The 14287-nt window shown below is 43.5% G+C and overlaps 1 long non-coding RNA gene across 1 annotated transcript in view; it reads right to left on the bottom strand.

The window, feature by feature from the left end:
• LOC135321207 (uncharacterized) overlaps window positions 1-14287 on the bottom strand; it is a 352339-nt gene that overhangs the window by 276988 nt on the left and 61064 nt on the right. Inside the window, exon 2 of the long non-coding RNA XR_010380771.1 lies at window positions 13279-13408. This is a non-coding gene — a long non-coding RNA (uncharacterized LOC135321207). The remainder of the gene's footprint in view (window positions 1-13278; window positions 13409-14287) is intronic.

Below are 14287 nucleotides of genomic sequence, written 5' to 3'. Positions count from 1 at the left end.
TATCTATAGACAAACTGACAGAACTAATAAGAACATTCAGTGAATTTGCTGGCACATACAAACAATACACAAAGTCAGTAATGTTCTTCCATGTTCGCAGTAGACAGAAAATATTATTTTGAAAAAGATGCATGTAACAATAGCAACAAAAGCTATAAAGAGCATAGAAATATGTCTAACAAATGATGTAGAAACACATATGAAGAAAGCATGTTATAAAAGTTTAAGAATCCACTTAGAGAAATTAAATAAATGGAGAGATGTACCATTTGTTATTTGGGATATGGATTTGACTGGATATAAATAGAGATTTTGAAATAACAGTGGTTTAATCTGTTAGTCTCTTTCTCTTTCTTTCTGTAATAATTTGGAGGCAGGTATTCCAGAACTGGTACAGAAACTGGGGCAACTAATGATATTCGCCATATTTATGGACCTTTGCAGAAATCAATTTTCCCACATTAATCTATAAATTCAAGTTCCATTATAAATCCCAATGAATTTTTGCATAGGATAAGCTCATCATAAAATTCATATGAAAGAGTGAAGGGCCTGGAATAGTAACACAGTTTTGAAGAAGTAAAATGAAGGCATCATTTACTGAATAGCAAAAGGATTGGAACAAACATTTCTCCAAAGAACATATGCAAATGGCCAATAAGCACATGAAAGTAAGTTCACCATCACTTGACACTCGGGAAATGCAAATCAAAACCACAATGAGATACGACTTTATACCCATTAGGATGACTATTATCGAAAACAAAGACAATAACAAGTGCTGGTGAGGCTGCAGAGAAACTGGAACCTTCATATACTACCAGTAAGAAAGTAAAGTGGTGTAGCTACTTTGGTGGTTCCTCAAAATGCCAAACATAAAGTTATCATCTGAGGCAACAATTCCACTCCTAGGCACTATACCCAAGAGAAGTGAAAACATGTCCACACAAAAACTTGCACATGAATGTTCAAAGTGGCATTATTCATAACAGCCAGAAAAAGGGGAAACAACCCAAATGTTCACCAACTAAAGAATGGATAAATAAAATGTGATGTACCCATGCAATAGAATATTATTTAGCCATAAAAAAGAATGCAGTACTGATACAAGCAATGACACGGATGAAACTTGAAAAACGCTAAGTGAAAGAAGCCAAACACAAAAGACCACATTTCGTACGATTCCATGTATATGAAATGTCCAGAATGGGCAAATCGATAGAGACAGAAAGTAGATTAGTGGTTGCCAAGAGCTAGTGGGTAGAAATGGGTAGGGGGTGACTACTAATGTGTATAGGGTTTCCTTTTGGAGTGATAAAAGTGTTCTGGAATTAGTGACAGTAGTTGCACAACTTTGTGAATGACCTCAATTTTACATTTAATAAGGCGAATTCTGTGGTACATATATCTACATTTAAAATAATCATTAATAACTTGTGAGGTTATAGTAATTAAAACAATGTGGTATTGGTATAGAAATAGACATCTTCACCAAGAGAACTAAATACAGAGCATGAAAGGGGTGTACATCACAAAAGCCAGACATATGACACAGATGACATTATAAGAGGGAATGGATGAACTCTTGAAGGAAGGATGAAGAAAATAAAATTCAGCTCCTCCTTCATACTTTCCCTCAAAATTAATTCTCAATGGATTAAAGATACAAATGTGAAAAAGCCAAACTGCAAAACTTGTAAAATAAAACATAAGGAAAATATCTGTTATGAATCAGGGACAGGGAAGGATTTTGCAAATCATAAAAAGAAAGAAAGGAAAAGGAAATACACATTCATTTTAAAACACAAAACAATGTAGCATGATCATTTATGAGAACATAAATTGTAGTTAGATACAAAGACATTCATGAGAATAACATACGTCAAATTCAAATGAGTGGTTACCTTTGGGGAAGGAGGGAGAGAGGAGAAAAAGATGGGGTAATAGTTGTGTGGATATTAACTTTCATTTCTCTCTTTTAAGAACTCTAAAGCAAAGGTGGCAAAAAATAATAATAACAACTACTGTTTAAACTCTGTGATGGATACATCAGGGTCTATTCTATTCTTTTCTTTAATCGCCTGCATTTTTTTTTTTTTTGAAGTGTTTGGTGAATAAGAAACTGTTTTTACATATTAACATACCATCTGGCCTAAAAAGTTGAGGAGTCCCCAGGTGCCTCCCCCGTCCCTCCTAGGGTCATCACTTTTGCAGTGAAAGCACAGAATGTTAATCACCTTTGTGACGTTTAAGAGAAAACTTGTGACAGAAACGGGTTAAAACCCCGCCCCACCACAACTGTCTGCTCTTTCTGGAAACAGCTCATGTCTGCTGTTCCGGGCAAGCGATCAAGTTATTTCCACTCTAAAGTGTTAGGTGGATTTACTAAACCAACAAGAAGTCAGAGGAGAAACTTAAATCACTGTCTTTGCAAATTACTATGTGCTGCTGGTACTGAGAACTTATTCCACCATAAAATCAATGAAGGAAAGGGGAGTAAGGGAGTGAAAATGAGGTACTTTGATTCCTGCGAAGTATAGAGTGTTACTCCTGCATTCAGTGGGCCCCTGTCTCTGCTTCCCTGTTCATCTGGGTGAACACAGGTACCCAGGCAAAAGCATCTACCTGTGGCAGCCAAGTCAGAACAGGGCAAAAGACACTTAAACAGAAGCTCTTGCTAAACTGAGGCCTTCAGCAGCAAAAAAGGGCCACGCAGCCCCAAGGAAACTACAGAAACCTCACCTGCTGAATTCTTCCTTCTCAGCCACAGAATACAAGGAGGGCAGCTCTGGGCAGAGGTTAAGGATACAGACTGATGCAAAACTGGGTTCTGGAAGCACACACAATATGCCCAAGGCAGCCGTTCTTAACCCTAACCACACAATATAGTGACTAGGGAACCAAAAAGATGAAAAGAAACAAAATGAAGTAAATGTATAAAATAAGATACAGGTGACCAAGTCCCACTCCCAAAGATTCTGATACAATTGGTTTGAAGCAGGCCCTTGGTATTATTTAAAAGCACACCAGGTGATTCTAACGTGCAGCCTCTTCCCTGAGGACTGACAGCGATCATTTGGGAAAACTTTTAAGAGAAATTGTTTCCCCAGGGCTGACCATAAATAAAGCGAGATCAGGCAAGCCCAGGCTCTAAACCCAACTTTGCCACTTACTTTGTGACCTGGGGCAAGTTACTCTATTTGACTTAACCCTGATCTTCTCATTTGAACCTGGGGACGATGATACCTACACTTCGGTGATGGTAGTAATTGAAAGGATATATGCAGAAGAGTGCCAGTGGGTTGTCATTATCAACAGTCATCCTGACCCCAGAAATGGCTCATCTGTGGTCAAGTACCTCCTTGTGGTGCTGACTCAGAGCCAAAGAGAAGCCAGAGCCTGGCAAGTCTCAGCCATGCCCACATCTGTGGAAGGAGGTGAAGACCCACAGCACCTATCTGGTTCTTTCTGGATCAAACACTGGTATTTGGCTTGGATGGCAAGACCTTACGCAGTTAACTCTCAGTTACTCAGAAAAATAGATGCGAGCTAGTGGTAATGTGAGTGCTCTGGGCTGAATGTTTCTGTCCCCCCAGAATTCATCTGTTGAAAACTAATCCCCAATGTGATGGTGCCAGGAGGTGGGGTCTTTAGGAGGTGACTAGGTCATAATGGGATTAGTGCCCTTATAAGAGGGACCTCAGAGAGCTCCCTTGCCCTCTTCCACTATGTGAAGATACGGCAGTAAGACGGCTACCTATGAACTAAAAAGACATCCTGCACCAGATACCAACCCTGCCAGGGCTTTGGTCTTGGTACAGCCTCCAGAACTGTGAGAAATAAATTTCTATTGTTTATAAGCCACCCAGTCTATGGTATTTTGTTATAGCAGCCCAAATGGAGTAAGATAGATAAGTAAACAAAAGATTCTGTATTTGGGATTTGAAATGTATCACAGGCTGTGGCAGGCAGAATAATGAGTCCCCCGAGATGTCCACATCCTACTCCCCAGAATCTGTGAATATGATAGGTTACCTGGTGAAGAGGAATTAAGGTTGCAAATGGTGTTAAGTTTGCTAATCAGCTGACCTTGATATGGGGAGATGATCCTGTACCTGGGGTGGGCCCAATGTCATCAGAAGGGTCTTAGTAAGTGGAAGAGGGAGGCAGAAGAGAGAAAACCAGGTACAAGCAGCTTTTGGCAGGAAAGAGCTCTCTGCAGGAGGCCCCTTCTGTCTTGTCACTAATCTTAACCCAGGAGCCCCCATGCCCTACTCATCTCTGGCCCTAGCACACACTTCATATCTTTTGATCACACAATACCTTGCCTAACCTGTTGGTTTTTACCATTGATCGAAGAAGTAGAAATGGAGAATAAGTAATTAACAGATGACCAGATCTCTTCCCTAGCTTCTCCTTCAGTCATCTTGTGAACAAACCTTGTGAACAAGACAGCATCTAAAGAAAGATCACAAGTCAGCAAGCCTGCACGCAGTGGGGGTGGCGACGACTCTGACCCCCTAGCTCAGTGGTTAACTATGATCACTTCCCCTTTTCCCCTTAAAACTTTAATGGCTGTGCAGAATCTTCAGAGATGGTTTCTGGGGGAAACTGAGCCCACATCTCCCGACATTGCCAGCGTTCCGATTAAAAGCAACTGTCCTTTCTACCAACATTTGTCTCTCTCAAGCATTGATTTTGTGAGCTGCAAGCAGCTGGATTTGAGTTCTGTAACCCAAGGAGATGGTATCATGAGGACTGGACCCACTGCTGCTGGAAGAAGCAACAGGAAGAAGCAGCAGCCGTGGGTGAGCAGCAAGGATGGCCTCGAGAAGCTGCCAAGGTGAGGAAACAGACTCTCCTCTAGAGCTGCCAGAGAAAGGCAGCCCTGCTCACATTGTTTGTTTGTTTGTTGTATATATATATTTTATTGAAGTATAATCAGTTTACAATGTTGTGTCAATTTCTGGGATACAGCACAATGCTTCAGTCATACATCAACATATATACATTCGTTTTCATATTCTTTTTCACCATAAGTTACTACAAGATATCAAATATAGTTCCCTGCACTATACAGCATGAACTTGTTGTTTATCTATTTTATGTATATCAGTATCTGCAAATCTTTAACTCCCAATTTATCGCCTCCCTAGTAACCACAAGTTTGTTCTCTATGTCTGAGAGTCTGTTTCTGTTTAGCAAATAAGTTCCTTTTTTTTTGGATTCCACATGTAAGTGATATCATATGGTATTTTTCTTTCTCTTTCTGGCTTACTTCACTTAGCATGACAATCTCCAGGTCCATCCATGTTGCTGCAAATGGTATTATTTTATTATTTTTTATGGCTGAGTAGCATTCCATTGTATAAATATACCATAGCTTCTTTATCCAGTCATCTGTTGATGGGCATTTAGGTCATTTCCATGTCTTGGCAGTTGCAAATAGTGCTGCTATGAACATTGGGGTGCATGTATCTTTTTGAATTAAGGTTCCTTCTGGATATATGCCCAGGATTGGGACCGCTGGATCATATGGTAAGTCTATTCCTAGTCTTTTGGGGAATCTCCATACTGTTTTCCATAATGGCTGCACCATGCGACATTCTCACCAACAGTGTAAGAGAGTTCCCTTTTCTCCACAACCTCACTGGCATTTATCGTTTGTGGACTTCTGAATGATGACCATTCTGACTGGTGTGAGGTGATACCTCCTTGTAGTTTTGATTTATGTTTCTCTGATAATTAGCGATATTGAGCATTTTAAATTATTATTATTTTTCTGGCTGGGGGAGGTAATCAGGTTTACTTTTGGAGGAGGTACTGGGGATTGAACATAGGACCTTGTTCATGCTAAGCATGTGCTCGACTGCTTGAGCTATACCTTCCCCCCACCTGCTGACATCGTGAATTTAGCCCATAGAGACCTGTATCAGATCTCTGACCTCCAAAACTGTCAGATAATAAATTTGTGTTAATTTAAGTCACTAAGTTTATGGTACCTTTTTTTTTTCCAGCCTCTGATTCCATTTCTTTTTTTTTTTTTTTTTTTTTTTCTCCTTCCAATGACTTTCCTTAAGTGTAGAGTCCATCACCTTGGGTCAGCATGTGTCACCAAAAATTCTCCTGGGATTTCACAGTCTCTAAGAGTCAGTTACAGCCCAGGGGGCCCATCTTACGTTTGTGGTAACTGCAGAAATAGAAAACTAACAGGACAAATATTTGTATAACCAGAAGGCTTTCAAGTCTTCTCCTTGGGTGCCCTGGCTAAACTAGATGGCTGGGTGGTGACTCAAGGAAACTGCAGATCAAGGAGAAAATGACCTCAACAATGGATGCTTGAGAAACAAAATCCAAGATCTGAGGTTTATTCATTCATCCACTCAAGAACAATTGCTGAGCACCATCTTTGCCTGTATGGCAGGAATGCCAGACGCGCAAGGCGTGGTCTCGGATGTCAAGACCTCACCATCTAGATGCAGGAGGCAGTGGCAGAAACAGGGAATTATGACAGCTGTGATCTATGTCTGCTGTCAGAAGTATTCTCAGGGAAGTGATGATCCAGCTGAATTGGGGAAAAACAGCAGGTACTTGTGGAGCAAACTAAATTCCAGGAAAAGACAAGTGAGAGCAAATGCCGGGCTCTTGTGACCACAATCACTCACAAACCGCCCACAGTGCCCGAAAACAAGAAGTAAGACTGGCACTCAGCATACCCTCTCCCCAGACCACATGCTCCTCAGGGACATCTCTGGCTTGACCTACTGCAAAGTACAGGAGCCCTGGCTCACACATCTCTCACACACCAGTATCTTCCATGGTCTCTGACATGTAGGAGGTCCTCAGTAAAAAAAATGTTGAGGGAAGGAATGGATGGAGAGAGAGAGGAAAGGAGGGGAAAACACCAAACTCCAGATCTCCCTCACCCCTCACCCTCACTTCTGAGCTTACTTGCAGGACCACTACTCACTCTGATGTTCACCCCAGGACCCCCCACACCCCTACTCCCACTTCAGAAGCCCCCAAAACACAGCCTGCCCATCTCCTCCCTGATGGGCCACGTTTCTGCAGCCTCCTCCCAGCCTCCTTCTGGTCTTCCACCTACTGACCCAGCACTGGTGAGACAGAGAAACAAAGATGCTGGTGCCTTCACTAGAATCCTTCCACAAACTTCCTCCTCCTCTGGAGGAAAAGAGAGGGAGACCAGGTTCACACAGGTTGCCTCTATTCTGACGCACTAGAGATGAACCCTCATTCCAACTCAGGAGAAAGTCATATTCATTCTCTAAAGGAAAGAGGCTTCTTCCCTGACAGTGATGCTATTTTAAGGGCCTATGGCACCCACCCAGCAATTCCAGTTTTTTAAAATGGTAACATTCTGTGACATGGACAAAGGCCATCTCATCATTTTTATTTCAAATGTGATGAAATATGTCTTAGGAAAAATGTCATCTCTTCATTGATCAGTATTACATCATCTAAGTATCTTTTTTTTCAAGCTTTGAACAGGACCTTTCTCTGCCACCCTCTTACAGCCCAATAAGAGTGCTGTTCCTACATTCTCCCAGGTGTAAAATCTAGGGTTCACCAGGATTCTCCCATAGGAATGACTGATTATAAATATAGGCTGACATTTGCTTCAAATGACATTAATGTTTACGTGCCATTACCCTTGGTTGCCAGATCGCTGGGCTTTTTCTAAAACAAACAAGCAAACAAAAAACAAACCAAAAAAACCCAAATTAACACGTCAGATATTTCTACCAGCCCCAAGCAGTGGAAACACAACTTTGACGAGTAAAAGCTTTCCAAACCAAGATTTAAAATCAAGAACACAGTCAGCAGTGCCTGCAGCACTCTGGGTGTCATGTAGCACTGTCCAGCCTCGACCATTAGCAGGGGGATTTGCAGGTGGGTCCAAGGAAAAATCCTCACCTGTTTCACAGTTTTGCAGAGGCGCACCTAGGAAGAAACCACACAGCCAAAGGCTAATGTAAAAGAAGAGGTACTCCACAAACCCAGATGGAAAAGATGAATCATGCATGGGTTGCTTTTTTTTTTTTGTACAGTTGTTTAGAGACCTACTAGTTCTGATAGTAACTGAGAGCGGTATACACACTGTGTTGGGGGGAGGTGTGAGCCACACAGCCAGTCTGAGAGCCCAGCACTTTATAAACTCACACTCCAGGTCAGAACGCAGTATGTGACTGTGAACGTGATTGCTCAGGTAGGCGATGGTTGCCTCTGACCACATGTGCAAAAATCCTCAGCTTGGATTACACAGGCCATGCTACCCACCAGGCTGACCGGCCTGCACCCCGAGAATGGTTTCTCACCTGTGCTGAGCTCTGTCAAAATGCTCCAAGAGGCCTGTGCTGTTGAGTGTCTACGTCACTCAAGCTGTTCACACCCATCCAGAGAAATTGCTCACACACGTCACCTACCTCAGTGTGCAGAGTAGGCCTGGCAAGGTTCCCACCGTTGCTTTGACCCTCCGACATTCGGGTCCTGATCCCCTTTCCCAGACCAGTTAGTGCCCCTTATCTGCACTCCCCTTGTGTCCTGCATCTCCCCCAGTTGTTAACATCCAATAGAATAATGCGGAGGAGATATGTTAATATGTTAGGTTCAAACCATATCTTATTTTACCTTTGTCCCTCCAATGTGTAAAACGATGACTAGCATCTAATAGGCTCTCAATAAATGTGTAGGTGGAACAGACATATGTCACTGCTAAAGCTCTCCTCCATCAAAGGAAAGCTCAGAAAGTAAACTTAGTCCTGCAACTTTGCCTGGCAAATGCCAGCTAGACTGCTGGCTGGGTGGGGAGACCCCCCTTCCCACCTGAAGCCCACAGCTGTGATTCTCCACCTCTGGGGAGCTGTGGGAGTCATCACAGCAAGTGAGGGAGCCTGGCCCTATTCTGGCATCACTCTCCTAGTCTGACTCTGCTTGTCTCTTAGTGTCAAAGAGAGAGGACATTTGGTCTGATGGGAATAAGGCAACACATAAGGCTGTACAGGTCATGTCTCTGGTCTTCAGTTTATTCATCCTTAGAGTGAGATGGAGGCCACTTCACACCCACTTTGATGGCTATAATAAAAAGACAGTAACGTGTTGGCAAGGACATGGAGAAATCAGAGCCCTCATACACGGCTGGTGGGAATGTCAAATGGTCAGCTGCTTTGGAAACAGTGGAAGCTCCTCAAAAAGTTGAACTGAGAGTTACCATATGACTCAGCAATTTCACTCCCATGTATAAACCCAAAGGAATGAAAACAAATTTCCAGATCAAAAACCTGTACATGAATGTTTATAACAGCATTATGCCTAAGAGCCAAAAAGTGGAAACAACCAATGAATCGACCAATGAATGGATCAATGAAATATAGTACATCCATACAGTGAAATATTACTCAGCCATAAAAAGGAATGAGGTACTGACACTTGCTACAACACGAATGAATCTTGAAGACATTAAGCTAAGCGAAAAAAGGAACAAGGACTGTTTTGTGGGTACAAGGTCTCCTTTGGGAGTTCTGGAATCAGAGAGAGATGATGGCTGCACAACATTGTGGATATACTAAATGCTAAATTATACTCTTTAAAATGGTTAATCTTATGTTACGTGAATTTGCCTCAATTAAAAAAATTTTAGAGTTGAAACTGTTTTTATTTTTAATCTAGCCTATATTAGATTCATCTTTTTACCAACAGAGCTATAAAATATAATTGTTAATATATATATTTTTTAATGGAAAGGGGGCCCACAAAAGCCTTCTGCAGCCCTGTTGGTGGTGAGGGCCGACTGTCCCCCTGTGAGGTGGTCTCTTGAGGCAGAACCACTGTCATCACAGGCTCTAGAAGTTGGAGCTGTTGAATCTAAAGTGATCTTATTTTAACACCAGGCTGGGGTGGTCTTTAGAAATGCAATTAGTAACAATTGCTAATTTTTTAATTCTGTCTCCTTCCTTTAGAACACTGCTTGATATTCTGCTTACAAAGGAGGCATCCCCATTTTACAGACGTCGGAAGCAAGGCTGCTCAGAGAAGGCAAGTGGTTTACCAAAGTCACACAGCATGGGCTAGTAAGAGCCAAGGACTCACACCCGAGTTTGTGTGTCTGGCTTTCCCCACTATACCCTGTGGCCTCCTGCAAAGTGGATATTTGGTTCTTAAATAGAAGTATATCAGCTATAGCAAACTCAGAAGGCCGTACCTTCACCCTGAGCTCAGTTTCTGGTAACAATCACTGTGGGCTTGTGGGCTTCCTAAAGTGTGCGCGCACTTACCTGTGGACAGGACCTGCCATGAGGCTCTGTAGACAATCCTGTCGAGACAATAGGCCCTAAAAAAATGTCCGAGATGATAAACAGGAGCGCAAATAGGATTAGAAAATCTGTGGACTGTCACTGGGGACATCTTCCCTTAGCCTGAAACCATCACTGATCAATTTCACTTGTGGACTGACAGCTAATCACCTTCTGATCTCATTAGCAGTTCTAGGGCTTAAGTGTATTAGTGAGTCAGGGAGGGAAAGTGGGTTTAGCTCCAAATGGCAAAGGGATGGGGGAAACAAACCTCACACACTTGACTTTCCAGAAAGGTTCATGTGCATCAGTGAGCTCAAGATTTGCTTGCATAAAGGTCAGTAGCAGGTTTGTAAACATGACCTAGAGGGGCGCCCTTTGGTAAACAGGTGAAGAGGGGGAAGGGTGCTTTTAGACCTGATTATTTAACCAGAGAGCCTCCTCCCAGGCCAGCACCTGGGGCGACTTGGATACAGGAGGATGACCTTTCACAATCTACATGCCCAATTACCCAGTTAAACAAACAGAGCCCCAGGCGTCTCTCTGGATATCACATTTTATCATCTTTTGGCTGGGTACAGTTTCCAAGAAAGCTGTCCTGTTGAAAAATTGCTGGGCAGTGAGAGAAATCAGCAAAAGGTGCATATTTGTAAACCGAACCTCTAATATTCATTATTTTTCCCAGAAGGGATAAGGCCAGCTCTACCACCATCAGCTAAAAATGGCTTTGACTTGCTGTGGCTGTCATCCTGATGACAAATGTATTTTTCTTCGCTGCCCAGAGCGCACATCTCTTGACATACTCGTGAGGGGAGATGTTAATTGCTAAGCCCCAGTGGAAAAAGAGTGCTAACAACACACATATTTTAATGAGAGAGTCTGCGCCTCCGGGAAGGGATTGTCTAAACCCTTTGCTCAACTGTCTGTTCTCCAAGGAAAGTTCTCCACCTTGCAAAGAAAATGGGGAGTAGGGGTGCAATTAGAAAAGAGGTGGTATGACGGCTGAGCTGCACAGAGCTAGTTAGGAGCTGCCCTTGAGAACTGTTACTTCTTGGGGGGCAGCGGGTTCCGCTGGGGGGAAGAGGGCAGTTACAAGAATGAAGCTGGTGTGAGGAAGGTGCGTGCGAGCCCTTGGGGGCGTGGATGCTCAGCTGCCTTGTTCCCACCTCCCTCTTCTTTTAACCCAGATCCCTGTGGCCCCTGTGGCCTCTCCCCATTCCTGCTGAGAGTGTCTAGGGTCAAGGAGTGTGAAAGCTGGGAGGGACCACAGAGATCAGGTGCAGGTAGGGGTGGCAAATACTTGCCCCCTGCACCTCCTCTGCCTCCTGTGCCCAGAGCAGACATCATTAATTGATCATGCTGCTCGCTCTTTTTGAGTCTAAATGATGCAGCCTCAGAATTCTCTTTAGTTCAGCCTTCTAAAAAGCCACCAATGGAGTTAGTACACCAGATGAAACCTGCTTTCCAATTTTTGTTTTGTATAACCTCATTTCATTTTTTTTCTGTTTTAACACATTTCTTGTTTATTTGGCTAAAGATTACATATTGTACTAAGGTTCTTGGTTTTCTTCTTTTTTCCCTTCTGTCCCTGACTTCCTTGCCTTAAAAAAAAAGTTTTATTGAGATATAATCCACATACCATTTAATAGGCCATTTTAAAGTGTATAATTCAGTGGGTTTTAGTATATTCCCAAGATTGTGCAACCTTCACCACTATCTAATTTCAAGACATTTTTAATCACCTCAACAAGAGACCCCCCTCAAACCTATTAGCAGTCACTCCTCACTCCCCACTTCTCCACAGCTCCTGCAACCACTAATTTACTTTCTGTCTCTTAGTATTTGTCTATTCTGGACATTTCAAATAAATGGAATCATGAAACGTGATCTTTTGTGTCTTAAAAGTTCTTTATTTTTTTCCTTCTGATTTTGAAAGAAAATAAAACATCACTTTGGCCCCTATAAGTGTCCTAGGCCCCAGGCTCTGAGCCTGTAGGTGAAACTGGCCCCGCCTCCCACCCCCTGGAGTGCTACCACCCCCTGCAGCCACCACACTCCGCCTCTGCTGGTTTATGACACCCAAACTTTTGTAGCTGCCCAAAGGGCCAGGTCCTGAGAGTGAAAAAGGCGGGGTGCTGTCCTCTCCCGTGTCATGCCAGGACTGCCCTGCTCATGGCGCCCACCCAGAAGCTAGAGCCAGCCAATCCTTGACTCAGCCCACCCTCTGTGGCCCAGAGCTTTGATCCCAGGCCAGGCTTGTCTGCCTGGTCTCTTTCTCTCTTAGAACAGTTCCCTCCAGAGGGTTTCCTCATGCAGAGAGGTTGTCCACCAACAGGGCTGAATTCAAGGAAGAGCCAGCTTGTGAGTCAGTGCCCTGCTCTTAGCAAATCTTCTGCTTCCCCTATTACCAACGGACTGTTTTGGAAGGCAGCTCAGAACTGTGTCTGGGCAGCAAGTACAGGACACAGTGAGCTCAAATTCGTGCCTTTGTCAGTTTTCCTGGCTCCTCCTCCCCAGTCTGTTCCCAGAAAACTCCTTCTGTTCCCTTAGCCTGTCCAGCTGGAAGTGGGGAAAGGGAGACTGTCAAACCCTCGAAAGGGACTTCCAGAAACTGGGGTGAGGAAACAGACTTTGAGGAGAGGACCACACAATGGGGCCGTGGGGAATTTACATCTTCTGTGTGTGATGAAGTGGCTGACAGGCTGGAGGGAGGGCTGAGAGCCAGAGGCCCAGGCCCGGAGGCTGCACATTGCAGGACTGTTCCAAGGCGTGTGAGTCAGCCGGAGGCAGCGCAGTGGGTGAGGGGCTAAGCAACCACCACCCCCGTGTCCTGCCCCCTCCCTCATCCCTTTCCATCTCTGGAGTCCCTCCACCCTTCCCTGAACTCCCACAAAGAATCAATCTACCCAGGAGCAGTTATCAGAGCCCTCATCGGAGCCCCTGCTCATTCATTCATTTGTTCACCTACCTTTTCGGGAGCTCAGGATGTGCCCAGCCCTGTGCTGGGTGCTAGCAACAAGCCAGGTATGGTCCTCAAGAACTTGTGGCCCAGAGCAAATGACAAACAGGCAGCAGGAAAACAATTCAACAAAGGCAACCTGGAGAGAGCACCAAGGAAAGAGTGTTAGTTCTTCCTGGGAGTGGGGCTGGGTATCAGGGAAGGCTTCAGGGAATGTACTGGTTTGCGAGGGCAGCCATAACAAAACAGCACAGACTGGGTGGCATACACAATAGAAGTGTGCTCCCTCACTGTTCTGGAGGCTAGAAGTCCAGGATGAAGGTGCCTGCAGAGTTGGTTTCTCCGAAGGCCTCTCTCCTCGGCTTGCAGATGGCCTTTCCTTGTGTGTATGCATCCCTGATGTCTCTATGTGGAACCACATTTTCTCCACTTATAAGGATACCAGTCAGATTGGATTAGGGCCCAACTTAAGACCTCAGTTTAAAAAATTGATTTACAATTGATTACAATGTGTTAGTTTGAGGTATATAGCAAAGTGATTCAATTATACATATACATATATATATTCTTTTTCAGATTCTTTTACATTTTAAGTGATTACAAGACATTGAATGTAGTTCCCTGTGCTATCCAGTAGGTCCTTGTTGTTTATCTATTTTATATATAGTAGTGTGTATATATTAATTCCAAACTCCTAATTTATCACCGCCCCCCCCAACACTTTTCCCCTTTGATAGCCATAAGTTTGTTTTCTATGTCTGTGAGTCTATTTCTGGTTTATAAGTTTGTTTCTTTTTTTTTTCTTTTTAGACTCCACATATAAGTAATATCATATATTTGCTAAGGCCTCATTTTAACTTAATTGCCTCTTTAAAGATCTTTTCTTCAAATATAGTCACATTCTGAGGTACTGGGGTTTCAGGCTTTAACAAAGGAATTTGGGGGAGACACCATTCAGCCCAGAACAGAGAGGCTGCCTTTGGCTGTGCTTTGACAGCAGACCTGAAAACAGCCAGAT

This window comes from Camelus dromedarius, chromosome 4 (assembly GCF_036321535.1).
Source record: "Camelus dromedarius isolate mCamDro1 chromosome 4, mCamDro1.pat, whole genome shotgun sequence".
NCBI lineage: Eukaryota > Metazoa > Chordata > Mammalia > Artiodactyla > Camelidae > Camelus > Camelus dromedarius.
The sequence above is the reverse complement of the archived record's forward strand: the minus strand, read 5'-3'. Positions and strand labels throughout refer to the sequence as shown.